The sequence below is a fragment of the Dipodomys merriami genome, unplaced genomic scaffold (genome assembly GCF_024711535.1).
Source record: "Dipodomys merriami isolate MVZ:Mamm:240054 unplaced genomic scaffold, mDipMer1.0.p SCAF_165, whole genome shotgun sequence".
Lineage (NCBI taxonomy): Eukaryota > Metazoa > Chordata > Mammalia > Rodentia > Heteromyidae > Dipodomys > Dipodomys merriami.
In genome coordinates this window covers 294,829-309,198 of record NW_027202993.1, presented here as the reverse complement: position 1 = coordinate 309,198, position 14,370 = coordinate 294,829, and positions in this window count along the sequence as shown.

Below are 14,370 nucleotides of genomic sequence, written 5' to 3'. Positions count from 1 at the left end.
AAATATTTAGATTCAATCTTTTTTTTCCCCTGACGGTCGTGGGGCTTGAACTCTGGGCCTGGGCACTGTCCCTGTGCTCTTCAGCTCAAGGTGAGTGCTCTACTACTTGAGCCACAGCACCACTTCCAGTTTTCTAGTGGTTTATTGGAGATAAGATTCTCACGGACGTTCCTGCCTGGGTTGGCTTTGAACCGAGATCCTCATATCTCAGCCTCCAGAGTAGCTAGAATTACAGGCGTGAACCCCCAGCACCCGGCTTAGATTCAATTTATTAACTCCTGTTTTAACTTTTCTCATTTTTTTCTTACACATTTAGATGTATTTCTAATGAATTTGTTTAAAAATTCTTTGAAAAAATGTCATACAAGAATCAAACACAGTGATTATTTGGGATAAATCAATGGAAAAGGAAAAATGAAATGAAATAAAAAGAAAGAATTTGATACAGGGCATTGATGACCACAAGGTCACCAACCAAAAACAGATCTGTTGTTTCCATGTCTTGGTGTGCATTTCAATTAGCAACTTTTATATGGTGATATGTACATAGTTAGGACAAGAGTGGCACCAGGTTGCACCAAATTTCTTTCTTCATATTTAGGGAAGTATAATGGAATAGATATTTTCTTTAATATATTAGACATAGGTGAAAAAATTTGTTTTTCAAAATTGATTCTTAAAATAGTGAAAAAAGAATCAAAACACCAGTGGCTCATAACCCTAACTACTTATTAGTAAGCTGAGATCAAAGGCAGCCCAGGCCAAAACATCTTTCAGACACTTGTCTCCCATTAATTAGCAAAATGTCAGAACTGGAAATATGACTCAAGTGCAAAGTTTAGTTTTGCAGGAGAAAGCCAAGCAAGAGTCAGAGACCCAGTTAAGTCATGATATTTTAGTGCCTTGCGTCTTGTATATACATTTTTCTAATTTGGGGAGGGAAAGGGAAATAACAAAATGCTGAAACAAGGATACAGGTTGACCCATTGTAACAATGAGATGTACAACCCACTATGATGAAAAAGAACTTTACAACTTTGGCCAGGCAGGGACGGGGTGGGGGAGGGGAGGGGGAGATGGGAGGGGATGGGAAGGGGTAACAAACGAGAGGAAACAATGTTTGATAAGAAATGTACTCATTACCTTGCTCATGTAATTTGTAACCCCTCTGAACAGTAATTTCACAATAAAAAATTAAAAAATAAATAAATACTTTATGTATAAAAACACAGGAGGATGTAACAAATCACGTTAGGAAACTTATTCATGTAACTGTAAATGCTCTGTACATAATTTTTATAATAAAAAATTAAAAACTCAACAAAACAAATAGAAAGTGGAAGTTAAGGGTGGTACCAGGTAGTTAAATCAAAATGAGGAAGAGACTTGACAAATACTAGGCAGAGTAATATCAGTGAAAATACATTTGGACTGTATCAAGAGATTAGCATAAATCTGGAATCAGGAATTGAATACGGTGAACTTAAACAGCATTGTTAACTGGAAGGGTCCATTCGGTTTACCTCCTTTGGAGGATTATTCACCTACCTTGCTCTTTTATAATCAACTATGTTGATTTAGTAAGGAAAGTCAAATTTTTGAAAGTTTTTCTATAATGGATTGAACCTGCTATGGAAAAATAAGTATGGCATATTATTAAAGTGTTTTGTGTGTGTGTGTGTGTGTCTGTCTGTCTGTGTTGCTCTGAGATTATATAAATTAGGTATTCATCCTTGGCCATGGTTAGTTCAGGGAACAAGGAATCACATTTACAAATTTAAGACAAATGGGACCCACTGAGCTCCTGTGTATACAAAACTGAAAAGAATCCATCCATAAAATGTGCTAAGAGAATTCCGGGAAGATGGCGAGGAGAAGATGGAGGCAAAACGAGCTCTCCCAAAGAAAGCAGTTTTAGAGTTCCACTGAACAGTCCCAAGCCAGAGAATCACACCAAATGTGCCATCACAGGACAGAGAGGCCAGAAAGGGAAAATCCAGGCAAGAAGACACATCTGAGCTCTTGCCAGCAGCTGCCGCTGTGGCGGCAGAGGCAGCGGCAGTGGTACCGACATACCTGAAACAGAGAGAGTCCAGGATGAAAGAGCCAGAAGCTGCGGGCAAGCAGATTCTACTCAACACCAGCAAGAACTGACAAGGAGCAGACATCTTCATCCTGCAGTTCGCAGACAAGAGACGACCCAGGAACCAAGAATCGGCGTGAGTAGAAGCCTGATGTCCTCACTCCCTCTCAGGGAGCAGAGGAGGGAAGGTCATCACTTCCTCCCCAGTACAGGAGATCTCCGTCTTGGATACCAACAAAGCTCGGTGGAGTTGCTAGCTCCAACTCAGGCCATGGCATAAAACTAGAGTCATTTATCAGGTCACAAGAAATTAATGGCATGATCTGCCAGACTCAGCTCCACCCAGGGAAAAGGCACCCAGTTTGGGTGCCAGTACTAGCAGTGACTTTCTTCATTGGTTAATCAGAGCCAGAGTCTGCCCCTCCCTTTAGCAGCCTCAACAATCAACTTAAATTCAGTAAACAGAAACCCTGAGAGTGGCTCCAGCCTGGGCTCTGTGAGTTTCTCACAAACTAGGCTCCAGAAAAAGCTACTGTTTGCTGAAAGGCCTCAACTCTACCCAGAACCTAGCCTCCTCACAGCATCTCCAAACTTGAGGAAAAAGCCATCTCCCTCTTTTGTGATTCTCAAAGCATACCCCCATCCCATTGAACTAACTTAGGAGGAGGATCGAAAAATCCTGGGTAAAGCAGAACATTTTTCTGCCTGTCCATACAAACTGATTTAAGAAACCAACCAAGCCAGAGGACCATAAGCAGACAAGAGACTCCAACCAGAGGCAGATTACAGACACAATGGAGATACAGGATTTTTTCCAACCCTCCCAAAAATATCAGAAGTTTTTTCCTCTTCTTCTTTTTTTTATACCTTTTATAAAATTTTTTTCTTTTCTAAACCTTTTTTCAATTTTTAATTTTTACCTATTTGAAAAAAATTCTTTTCTACTAACTTTTTTCTCCGTTATAATCTTTATTTTAGGGATACATGCCTGTGTGAGTTTATCTTTCTTTTTCTCTCTTATTTATTTTTTTTTCTTTTTGTTTTTTGCTTAGCTCTACTGAACTTCTGATCTTTTTTTTTCTTTCTTCCTTACCCTTCTCACCTTTTCCTCTCTTTTGATCTTCTTTATGGGACTTAATTGTTGTTCTGCACATCCTCACATAAACCCATAGTTGACTATTGGACCCTATCCCACATTGTGTACACACTTAATCCACAAATTTATAACTCAATTCAAAACTTCTGAGACTTAAATTCATTAATAGCAGTACTACCTCTTTATACCTATATAATATTTTAAGTATTTTTATTTTTAATTTTTTCACATCTCCTTTATATCCTTCCCCTTCTCTCATTATATTCATGTTCTTTGAATAGATAGTTCTGCAATCTGCATGTTATTAATTTTTATTTTTCTATTTTTTCTGGTCTCTTTTTTCCCTTAAACTTTCTTCTTGTTTTCTCTCTCTACTGCCATCCTATCCAACCAATTTACTGCTTTGAGACTAGGACTTATTTAACTCTCCCTGTACCTTTCCACATCACTCTATTCCTATTTTTTACCCACATCTCTCCTTATACCTAATAATTTCTGGTTTACCAAATTCTTCTTTGCGGTTCATAGCCCATTAATATATAGTTGTTTGATGTTGAATGGAGGTATCTGTTGAACTAGATTGTAACTGCAGACTATTGACTGTGCAAATTCAGACTTTGTTTGATGCTTGCCTTAAGTTAGTGTTCTAGCACAAAACTGGTGTTACTTTCATTCCAAATGGGCAGAGTAAGCCGGAAAACCACAAGAAAAATGGCAAGTCCGGGTACCTCCACTCCCACTCATTATTATCAGGGGACAGAACAGATAATGGATAATCCAGAGGAGAGTTCTCAAATAGCTCTACAAACACTGCTGGCAAACATGATAAATGAAAAGATTGAAAACATACAAAGAACTCTGCATGAGTGTGATAGAGAGAGAAAGGAGGCAAAACAAAGTTCAATTCAGGAAAAGATTGAAAACCTACAAAAGACTGTATGAGCATATAGGGAGAGAGAGGAGGCAAACAATAGGTCAATGCAAGAAAAGATTGAAAACCTACCAAGGAATCTGTATGAGCGTGAGAGAGAGAGAGGAGGCAATCCAAAGGTTTATACAGGAATATCATGAGCATGAGGAAGCTACTCAAAAACTGATACAGGATTTGCATGAGCAGAGTGAGAATACTCAAAGAGAAAGGCAGGAACGGCTATAACAGGCTTAGAACACTCAAAGAAAGATACAAGAATGGCATGAACGGGCGGAAGCTAAGAAAATTGAGAGAGCAGGATTAGAATACACAAAGAACATTAAAGGCATTCATGGAATCCATTAACAAAGAGCTGAAGGAAGTTAGGGAGACCACAAAGGGAATGCTGAATGGAACCCAACAGAAGGAAAGGGAGTCCAAAGAAACGATAAGCAATCCACTAAGTGATTTGAGAATAAACACTGAACACCAAATTAAGGCAGTAAAGAAGTCCATACAAGATCTAAAACAAAGCTTCAACAAAGAATTTGAAGCCATCAAAGCTGACCAAATAGAAGGAAAAGAAATAAAAAACAAAGTAGAAAGTCTTGACAGCAGGTTAGACCATGCAGAAGATCGTATCTTGAGGATTGAAGACAGCCTATATAGTATAGAGAAAGAACATACAACCATCCATGACAAGTCCAAGAAATATGACAGATCTATCCAACACTTGGAAGACACCATCAGAAGGCCTAATATAAGGATAATGGGTGTAGAGGAGCACATAGAAACAGAAGTTGATTGTCTAGAAAATTTGTTTAACAGGATCCTAACAGAGAACTTCCAAAACATGCAAAAAATAGGCCTATTCAGATACAAGAAACTTTGAGAACTCTAAATAGACCAGACCAGAATAGGATATCCCACCATCACAATATAATCCACACAGGATCAACTTAGAACAAGCAAAAGATCATTAAAGCTGTGAAGGAGAAAAGATTAATCATGTATAAAGGGAAACCAATTAAAATCACCTCAGATTTCTCAGCAGAGAAAATCAAAGCAAGAAGAGCCTGGAATGATAAATGCCAAGCCCTAAAAACAAACAAATATCAACCAAGAATAGTGTACCCAGCTAAACTCTCCTTCATAACTGAAGGCCAAACAAAAACCATCCATAGCAAAGAAAAATTGAAACAATGCATCTCCACCAAACCAGCACTACAAAAGATTCTTAGATATCCTACACATAGAAAAACAACAAGACTGCAACAAAGGCCAAGAAACTGCACCCAAAATGAGAATCCAAGAACCCTAGGAAGAACCCAGTGTTCACAACCCCCCAAAAGGTGAATAACATGGCAGGAATTCCCAAATACCTCTCAGTCCTATCTCTTAACATAAATGGAATTAACTCTCCAATTAAGCGAGATAGACTGTCTAGTTGCATTAAAAAACAAGATCCTTCTATCTGCTGCCTGCAGGAGTCACATCTTGCCTGTAAAAACAAACACATTTTCAATGTTAAAGGCTGGACAAGATCTACCAAGCCAACAGCCCCCTTTAACAGGTGGAAGTTGCAAGCTTAATATCAGATAAAATAGACTTCAAATGAAAATTCATGAGAAATGACAAAGAAGGTCGCTACATACTAATTAAGGGATCTGTCCTTCAGGAGGATATTACAATTGTAAATATCTATTCGCCAAACAATGGAGCACTCAAATTTATCCAAGAAACACTACTTTCCCTCAAATCCCACATAGATCCAAAGACATTAATTATTGGGAATTTTAATACAACACTCTCCCCACTAGATAGATCAACTCGGAAAAACTCAACAGAGAAACCACAGATCTAAACATCTGCACAGATGAATTAGATTTAACAGACATCTACCGAATATTTCACCCAGCACCCTCAGAATACACGTTTTTTTTTCCCGCAGCACATGGAACATTTCCTAAAATACACCACATTTTAGGCTACAAGGGAAACTTGTTCAAATTCAGAAACATTGAACTTATACCTTACATTCTCTCTGACCAGAAGGGAATAAAATTAGAACTCAACACCAAAAGCCACCAAAGAAAGTCCGGTAACACATGAAGGCTAAACAACACACTGCTGAATCACGAGTGGGTCATGGAAGAGATTAGAAAGGAAATTCCAATGTTCATGCTATTCAACAAAAATGAGCACACAAATTACCAACTCCTCTGGGACACAGCAAAGGCAGTACACAGAGGCAAATTTATAGGTCTGAGTTCCTACGTCAACAAATTGGAGAGATGTGAAACCAACAATTTAATGAGACATCTGAACTTCTTTGAAATTGAGCAGCAAGATAAACCCCAATCCAGTAGACGGAAAGAAATAATTAAAATTAAATCAGAATTAAATGAATTATAATCCAAAAATAGTATAGAAAGAATCAACAAAACAGAGAGTTGGTTCTTCGAAAACATTAACAAAATTGACAGGCCCTTAGCAAATCTTATCAGAAAAAGAAGAGAACACACCCAAATAAATAAACTCAGAGATGAGAATGGAAACATCACCACGGAAACAACCAAGATTCAGAACATTATAAGGGAATACTTCTCAAAACTTTATGCTAATAAGTTTGAGAACATTACAGAAATGGACCTTTTCCTAGCAAATATTGACATGCCAAAAATAAACCAAGATGAGTTACACTAGCTTAACAGGCCGATCTCAAGCATTGAAATAGAAACAGCAATAAGAGACATCCCAGATAAGAAAAGTCCAGGACCAGATGGTTTCACAGCGGAATTCTACAAGGCCTGCAAAGCAGAGATCACACCAATACTCCTCCAAATCTTCAATGAAATTGAAAGAGAAAGCGCACTACCGAACACATTCTATTAAGCCTTCATATCCCTAATCCTAAAACCAGGCATGGACTCAGCAAAGAAAGAGAACTATGGACCCATTTCTTTGATGAACATTGGTGCATAACTTCTCAACAAAATGTTGGCCAATCGACTTCAATAATTCAGCCAAAAAATCATAAACCATGATGAAACAGGATTCATTTCAGGGATGCAAAGCTGGTTCAATATACAAAAATCAATTAATATTATTCATCACATCAACAGGAGCAAGGATAATAAACACATCGTTATCCCAATAGATGCAGAAAAAGCATTGGACAAGATCCAACACCCCTTTATGATGAAGGTTTTGGAAAAATTAGGAATCCATGGAACATTCCTCAATACAATAAAGGCTGTATATGACAAACCTACAGCCAGCATTATACTTAATGGGGAAAAACTAAAGCCATTTCCTCTTAACTCAGGAAAAAGACAAGGATGTCCACTCTCTCCACTTCTCTTCAATCTAGTATTAGAATGCCTAGCTACACCAATAATAAAAGATGCAGACATAAAGGGGATCCAAATAGGGGAAGAATAAATAAAACTCTCCCTCTTTGCAGATGACATGATCTTGTATTTAAAGAATCCTGTACACTCCACTCCCAAATTATTCAAGCTGATTCAAAACTTTGGTAAAGTAGCAGGGTATAAAATTAATCCCCGAAAATCAATGGCTTTTCTGTATGCCAACAATGAGAAAAGTGTGGCTGACATTAGGAAAGCAACTCCATTTGTAATAGCCTCCTCAAAAAATAAAATACCTGGGAATTAATTTAAGCAAGAAGTGAAGAAACTCTATGATGAAAACTTTAAAATCTTGAAAAAGGAAATCAAAATAGAACTTAGAAAATGGCAAAGCCTCCCATGGTCCTGGATTTTAAAGATTAATATCCAGAAAATGGCAATACTTTCCTAGGCTATCTACAAATTTAATACGATACTTATAAAAATTCCAACCTGATTCTTCAAGGAAATAGAAGAGGCAATCCAAAAATTCATATGGAACAATAAAAGACTCCGAATAGCAAAAATACTCCTCAACGGAAATAACACTGCTGGTGGAATATCAATACCAAATTTCAAACTTTCCTATAAAGCCATAGTAATCAAAAGAGCTTGGTACTAGCATAAGAACAGACCTCAGGACCAATGGAATAGAATTGAAAACCCAGAAATGAACCTACAGATCTATAGCCAACTAATCTTCGATAAGGGAGCTAAATAATAGGGAAGAAAGACAGTCTATTCAGTAAATGGTGCTGGCAAAATTGGTTAACTACTTGTTGAAGACTAAAACTAGATCCTTTTATATCACCCTGCACCAGAATCAACTCCAAATGGATCAAAGACCTCAGAGTCAAAGCAGACACTCTGAAACCATTGCAGAATGGAATAGGAGAACCCTAGGTCTCCTTGGCTCAGGCCAAAATTTTCTGAATAGAGACCCGGAGACACAACAAATCAAAGAAAGGTTGGACAAATGGGATTGCATGTAGTTGCAGAGCTTCTACATGGCAAAGGACATAGCTAGCAAGATCAATAGAAAGCCCAGGGATTGGGAGAATATCTTCACTAGCCATAAAACGGACAAGGGTCTCATATCTAAAATCTAATTTGAGTTCAAAAAATTCAATCCCCCAAGAACAAATCCTCAAAGAAACAACTGCCCAATAAATAAGTGGGCTAAAGACTTGAAGAGAAACTTCTCTGAAGAAGAAAGGATTGCCAACAGACACATGAAGATATGCTCAACCTCCCTAGCCATAAAAGAAATGCAAATCAAAACAATATTGAGATACCACCTCACCCCAGTTAGAATGGCTAGAATCAAGAACTCTAACAACAACAGATGCTGGAGGAGATCTGGACAGAAGGGAACCTTACTTCATTGTTGGTGGGAGTGTAAACTTGTTCAACCACTTTGGAAAGCAGTATGGAGGTTCCTGAAAAGACTTCACACAGAGCTACCCTATGACCCAGCAATCCCACTTCTGGGCATTTACCCAAATGTTTACAAACAAGACCACACTAATGCTATCAGCACAACAATGTTTATTGCAGCCTTATTTACCATAGTGAGATATGGAAACAACCCAAATGCCCCTCAGTATATGAATGGATCAAAAAATGTGCTATCAATACACAGTGGAATTCTATAACTTCATCAGAAAGAATCACATTGCCACATTTGTTAAGAATTGCAAAGCTTGGAAAAAAAATTATATTAAGTGAAGTAAGCCAGGCCCAAATAAACAAAGGTCCCATGGTTTCCCTTATTTGCAATATCTAGTATATGTATGAGTCAAGCAGGAAAGGTTAGGTAATGTGATGTTAGGAAAATGAATCCTTAGATAAGTATTCAAATGTTTTTTTTTCTTTTATGCATTTTTTTCTAACTCATTCATAAGATTATTTCTTTGTAGCTTTGTATGTCCCTCCCCCACAGTATAACCGCTGCTTTCACTATATTTGTTGTCGATATAATTTGTGGAGGAAATGGGGAAAATCAAGTCGTTTAAGGATACAGGTGGACCTGATGCAACTATGAGAAGTACAATTTTTCATGTCAAAAACGAACTTTACAACTTTGGTGTGGGTTGGGGGGGGGTTGGGTGAGGGGGCGGGGGGAGGCTGGGAAGGGATGTGAAGGATAAACAAAGGAGGAGGCTGCAATGCTTGATAAGAAATGTACTCATTATCTTGCCCATGTAATTGTAACCCCTGTGTACAGTATGTGCACAAAAAAATAAATTAAAATTAAAAAAATTTAAAAAATGTGCTAACAAGATATCTGAATTATCCTTTTAATTTATTTGATTAGAGAAAATATGGAAAGGTTTGTTTCATTTTAAGCAAATTTTTGATGGAAATATGTAAGTCAGTGTAGCTAGAGAGTGATTGAATAGGTAACTTGATCCCAATAATAGCTGATCACATGATGCCAATGAAGTTCCAAGATAGAAGATACGGTGTGAGTACAAGTCTAATTTTATCATAATGTCAAATATTGTGTTTATCACTACATTGCTAAAACACCCCTAAAAATAAAGACTGGCCTCCCATTGCTATAACCTCAATTTTGGACATTTGGCTCTCAATTTTAGCTGTAGGCCCTTAAATTATACCCTTGAATGTGTCAAATGTCAATGGCATAATGTTGTGCATCCATTACTGTGGTTGAATAAAGTGTTAACTTGCCTAATTTTAAATCTCAAATGTGCTCTCATTAGAACATTCTACCTACTTGATTTCTTAGTATATTTTTGCTAATTTTCAGAGAAAATGTTGGCAAGGTTTACATATGGTGCGTCAAACCTGGGAAGAATTGCCCCATCTTGAGGAAAGGATTAGTAAATGTTCTTATCTCGGAACACTATCATGAGTAACAGAGAAGTCACACTTTGAGAGACTGAATTTGGGGTCTTTATTAGAGAGCCAGTGACTTCAGGTGCACTCCTTTTCAAAGACCTGCAGCCTAACAGTTTTCTAACCTGAGCTGTAAGGGTAGGAAAGCAAAGAAAGAGTGGAAAAAGAAACCCAACAAACATGACCAATTCTATCGGAGAGCTGAAGAGAGATGCCACAGTGACCCGAAAAGAGTCAGCAGACACTTGGCATGGTGCACAAAATTGAACCTCAGCTGTTAAGGGCCTAAACAGGGTCCTGGTCAGGAGCTAGGGTAACAGGGAGCTCAAGTCTTTGAAGTTCATGGCTCAGAACTGGCAGGTAGGAATTGGCCTCTAGGAATTCAGCTATACCCTCATCTGAAGATGTGATTTCACCTTTCTCCACCATGAAGTCAAGCCAGTTAAACCCAATTCCCTATCATCCACCACATGTCCAAGATGGCACTGGTTAAACCCAGTATCCTTACTTCCATGTTTACTATGCAGAGATATTCTTAAGAAAATGATCCAGTACCAAGAGATACATGAAAAAGTTACTCATCTTTAGCACAAGTTGGGTGCTATTATAAGAAAAATAGAGTTGATCAACTATCCTACTGAATTCTTCATACTGATTATTCACATTTTTTCTTGAACATGATGTCCTTAGAACTGTGTGTCTTGAATAAAGTAAGGTCTTTTGAATTAGCATTTGATTTTAAGCATATTTATTCTGAGCTACCTACATGATTTCTAAGATATCAGGTAAGTATTTGGATATGGTTACTACTTCTGGAAGTTATTTTTAATTTCACTAGTGTGAACAATGTTGTGCATAAACACTTACCATAAACAAAAGTGTACACTTAACCTCTCTTTGTGTGGTATATACCAAAATCTGTGGCAGGGTCATTAGGTAGGTGACTATTTTCGTTTTATTTTTAGCAAACACCATTATGATATCCAAAGTGGTTGCACTAGCCTACAGTGTATGAAATTTTCTTTTTCAGCTTAGCCTTCTCAAAATGCATGGTTCTTTGTTTTCTTATTATGACTGGGCTGAGAGAGAATTTCAATGTGCTTTTGTTGGTATTTATTTATGACATAAAGATGTAGTACATTTACTCATGTATGCATTTTCCATTTGTACTTCTGAGATTTCTCTGTTCAATAATTTCTCATTTATTAATTGGATTACTTGTTTAAGAGGAGTTACCTTATTAAAGTCTATGTATACTCTGGTTATTAAATCTTCATCTGATAAATAGCTGAACAAGATTTTTTCCCCATTCTGGGAGTTGACTCGTCATTCTTGTTGTAGTTTGTTTTGTCAAGACAAATCATCATTTTTGAATTTGATGCAGTCACAATAATCCATTCTTGATCTTATTTCAGAGGAAATTGGATTTCTATTCAGAAAATAACTGCCTATGTTTAATTCTTCAAATATTTTCTACATTTCTTATAATAGTTTCAATGTTTAAGTCTTAATCAATTTTAAGGAGCAGAGATCTAATTTTAGTCGTTTCCATGTAGATGTTCAGTTTGTCCAACATCACTTAAGAGGTGTCTCTTTTTAATGTAAGATTGCTGGCACTTCGATTGTCAAAAAATCAGCTGGCAGAACTTCTGTATGCTTATTTCTGAATCTTTTATTATGATTCATTAATCTTATGCTGGTTTTGTGCCAGTTCTATGTTGTTATGGTTATGGTTACTATGGGTCTGTAGCATGATTCGAAACTTAGTATTGAAATACTACTAATATTGATGACTATATTTTTTGCTCAGAATTACTTTTGCTATTTAGGGTCTTTTTATGTTTTCATATGAACTCTGTTGTTGACATGACTGTTTCTGTGAAGAATGACATTGGGGTTTTGATAGGAATTGCATCATATCTGTGAATTGATTTCATTACTGTAGCTATGTTTAAGATATTTAATGCTGCCAAATGATGAATTGTTTGTTTTCTCACACCTTTAGAAAGCCTACATTTTGGATAGAACTCTTAAATTTTGTTATATTAAAGCTTAACATATATTTTGGTCTGTCTGATTGAATGATAGTATTGGATCTACATGTTTAGAAGAAGGGTTTATGGTGGGCGATTATAAATTTCAAGCATATAAATTTTAAAAATGATTTGCAAATCCTCAAAGAAACAACCTCCCAATAAATAAGTGGGCTAAAGACTTACAGAGAAACTTCTCTGAAGAGGAAAGAAGGATGGCCAATAGACGCATGAAAAAATGCTCAACCTCTCTAGCCATAAAAGAAATACAAATCAAAATAACAATGATAACCCCACACCCCAGTTAGATTGGCTATAATCAAGAACTCTAATAACAACAGTTGCTAGAGGGGATATGGACCGAAGGAACCTTACTGCATTGTTGGTGGTAGTGTAAACTTGTTCAACCACTTTGGAAAGTAGTATAGAGGTTCCTCAAAAGACTCCACATAGAGCTTCCCTATGACCCAGCAATCCCACTTTTGGGCCTTTAGCCAAATTATCACAAGCAAGACCACACTAAAGCTACCAGCACACCTATGTTTACTGCAGCATTATTTTTCACAGCTTAGATATGGAACCAACCAAGATATGCCCCTCAGTAGATGAATGGATCAAGAAAATATGGTATAGATACACAATGGCATTCTATGCCTCCATCAGAAAGAATGACATGGCCCCATTTTTTAGGAAATGGAAAGACTTGGAAAAAATTTTATTAAATGAAATAAGCCAGGCTCAAAGAAACATAGGTCCTATGGTTTCCCTTATTTGCAATAACTAGTATATTTCTGAAACAAACAGAAATGGACAGATAAGTTGATGTTAGGCGAAATGAACCCCAAGATAAGTACTCAAGTGATTTTTCTTTCTTGCTAATCTATCTAAGATATTTATAATGTGATTTTTTCGTTGCTTTGTATGTCCCTCCCCCAGGGTATAACCCTTTTTTCACTGTATTTGATGTTGGTATAATTTGGGGAGAGGAAGGGAAAAAACAAATTTTTTAAATCGGGACACAGGTGGACCCATTGCAACAATGAGATGTTCAGGATACTATATCGAAAAAAAAACTTTACAACTTTGATGGGGGGCTGAGGAGAGATGGAAGGGCAGGGATGATAAGGGGAAACAAAAGTGGAGTCAACAATGCTTGCTAAGAAATGTACTAATTATTTGCTCATGTAATTGTAACCCCTCTGTATGGTATTTTCACAATAAAAAACTTATCAATAAATAAATTAATTAAAATAATTTTCAGCATATAGCATTAAAAAGGGTATAAAAAATAAGACTAAAATCTAATTGGCTTGATGAAGAGGCAATTCACTATATTAGGGCATTTATTACTTAGAAAAAGGAAAAAGAGCCATTTAAGTAAAGCCAGGAGTAGCTGTTTTTTTATTTTTTTAATTAATTTATTTTATTTTATTTTATTTTATTTGTGAACATACTGTACAGATGGGTTACAATTACATGGGAAGTATAATGCATACAGTTCATACCAAGCATTGCAGCCTCCTCCTTTGTTTACCCTTCACTTCCCTGCCCAGCCTCCAGCCTCCACCTTCAAACCTTCCCCCCCCCCCGACATTGAAAAGCTCATTTTTGACATGACAATTTATACTTCTCATTGTTGCAACAGGTCCACCTGAATCCTGAGACGACTTCTTTTTCCCCATCTCCTCCACAAGTTATACTGACATCAAATATAGTGAAAGCAGGGGTTATACTGTGGCGGAGGGACATACAAAGCAACAAAGAAATAATCTTATAAATGCGTTAGAAACACAGGCATGAAAGAAAAAAAACATTAAAATACATATCTAAGGGTTCATTATCCTAACATCACATTATCTGACGTTTTCCGCTTGACTCATAAATATACTAGATATTGCAAATAAGGGAAACCATGGGACGTGTGTTTCTTTGGGACTGGCTTACTTCACTTAATATAATTTTTTCCAAGTTTTTCC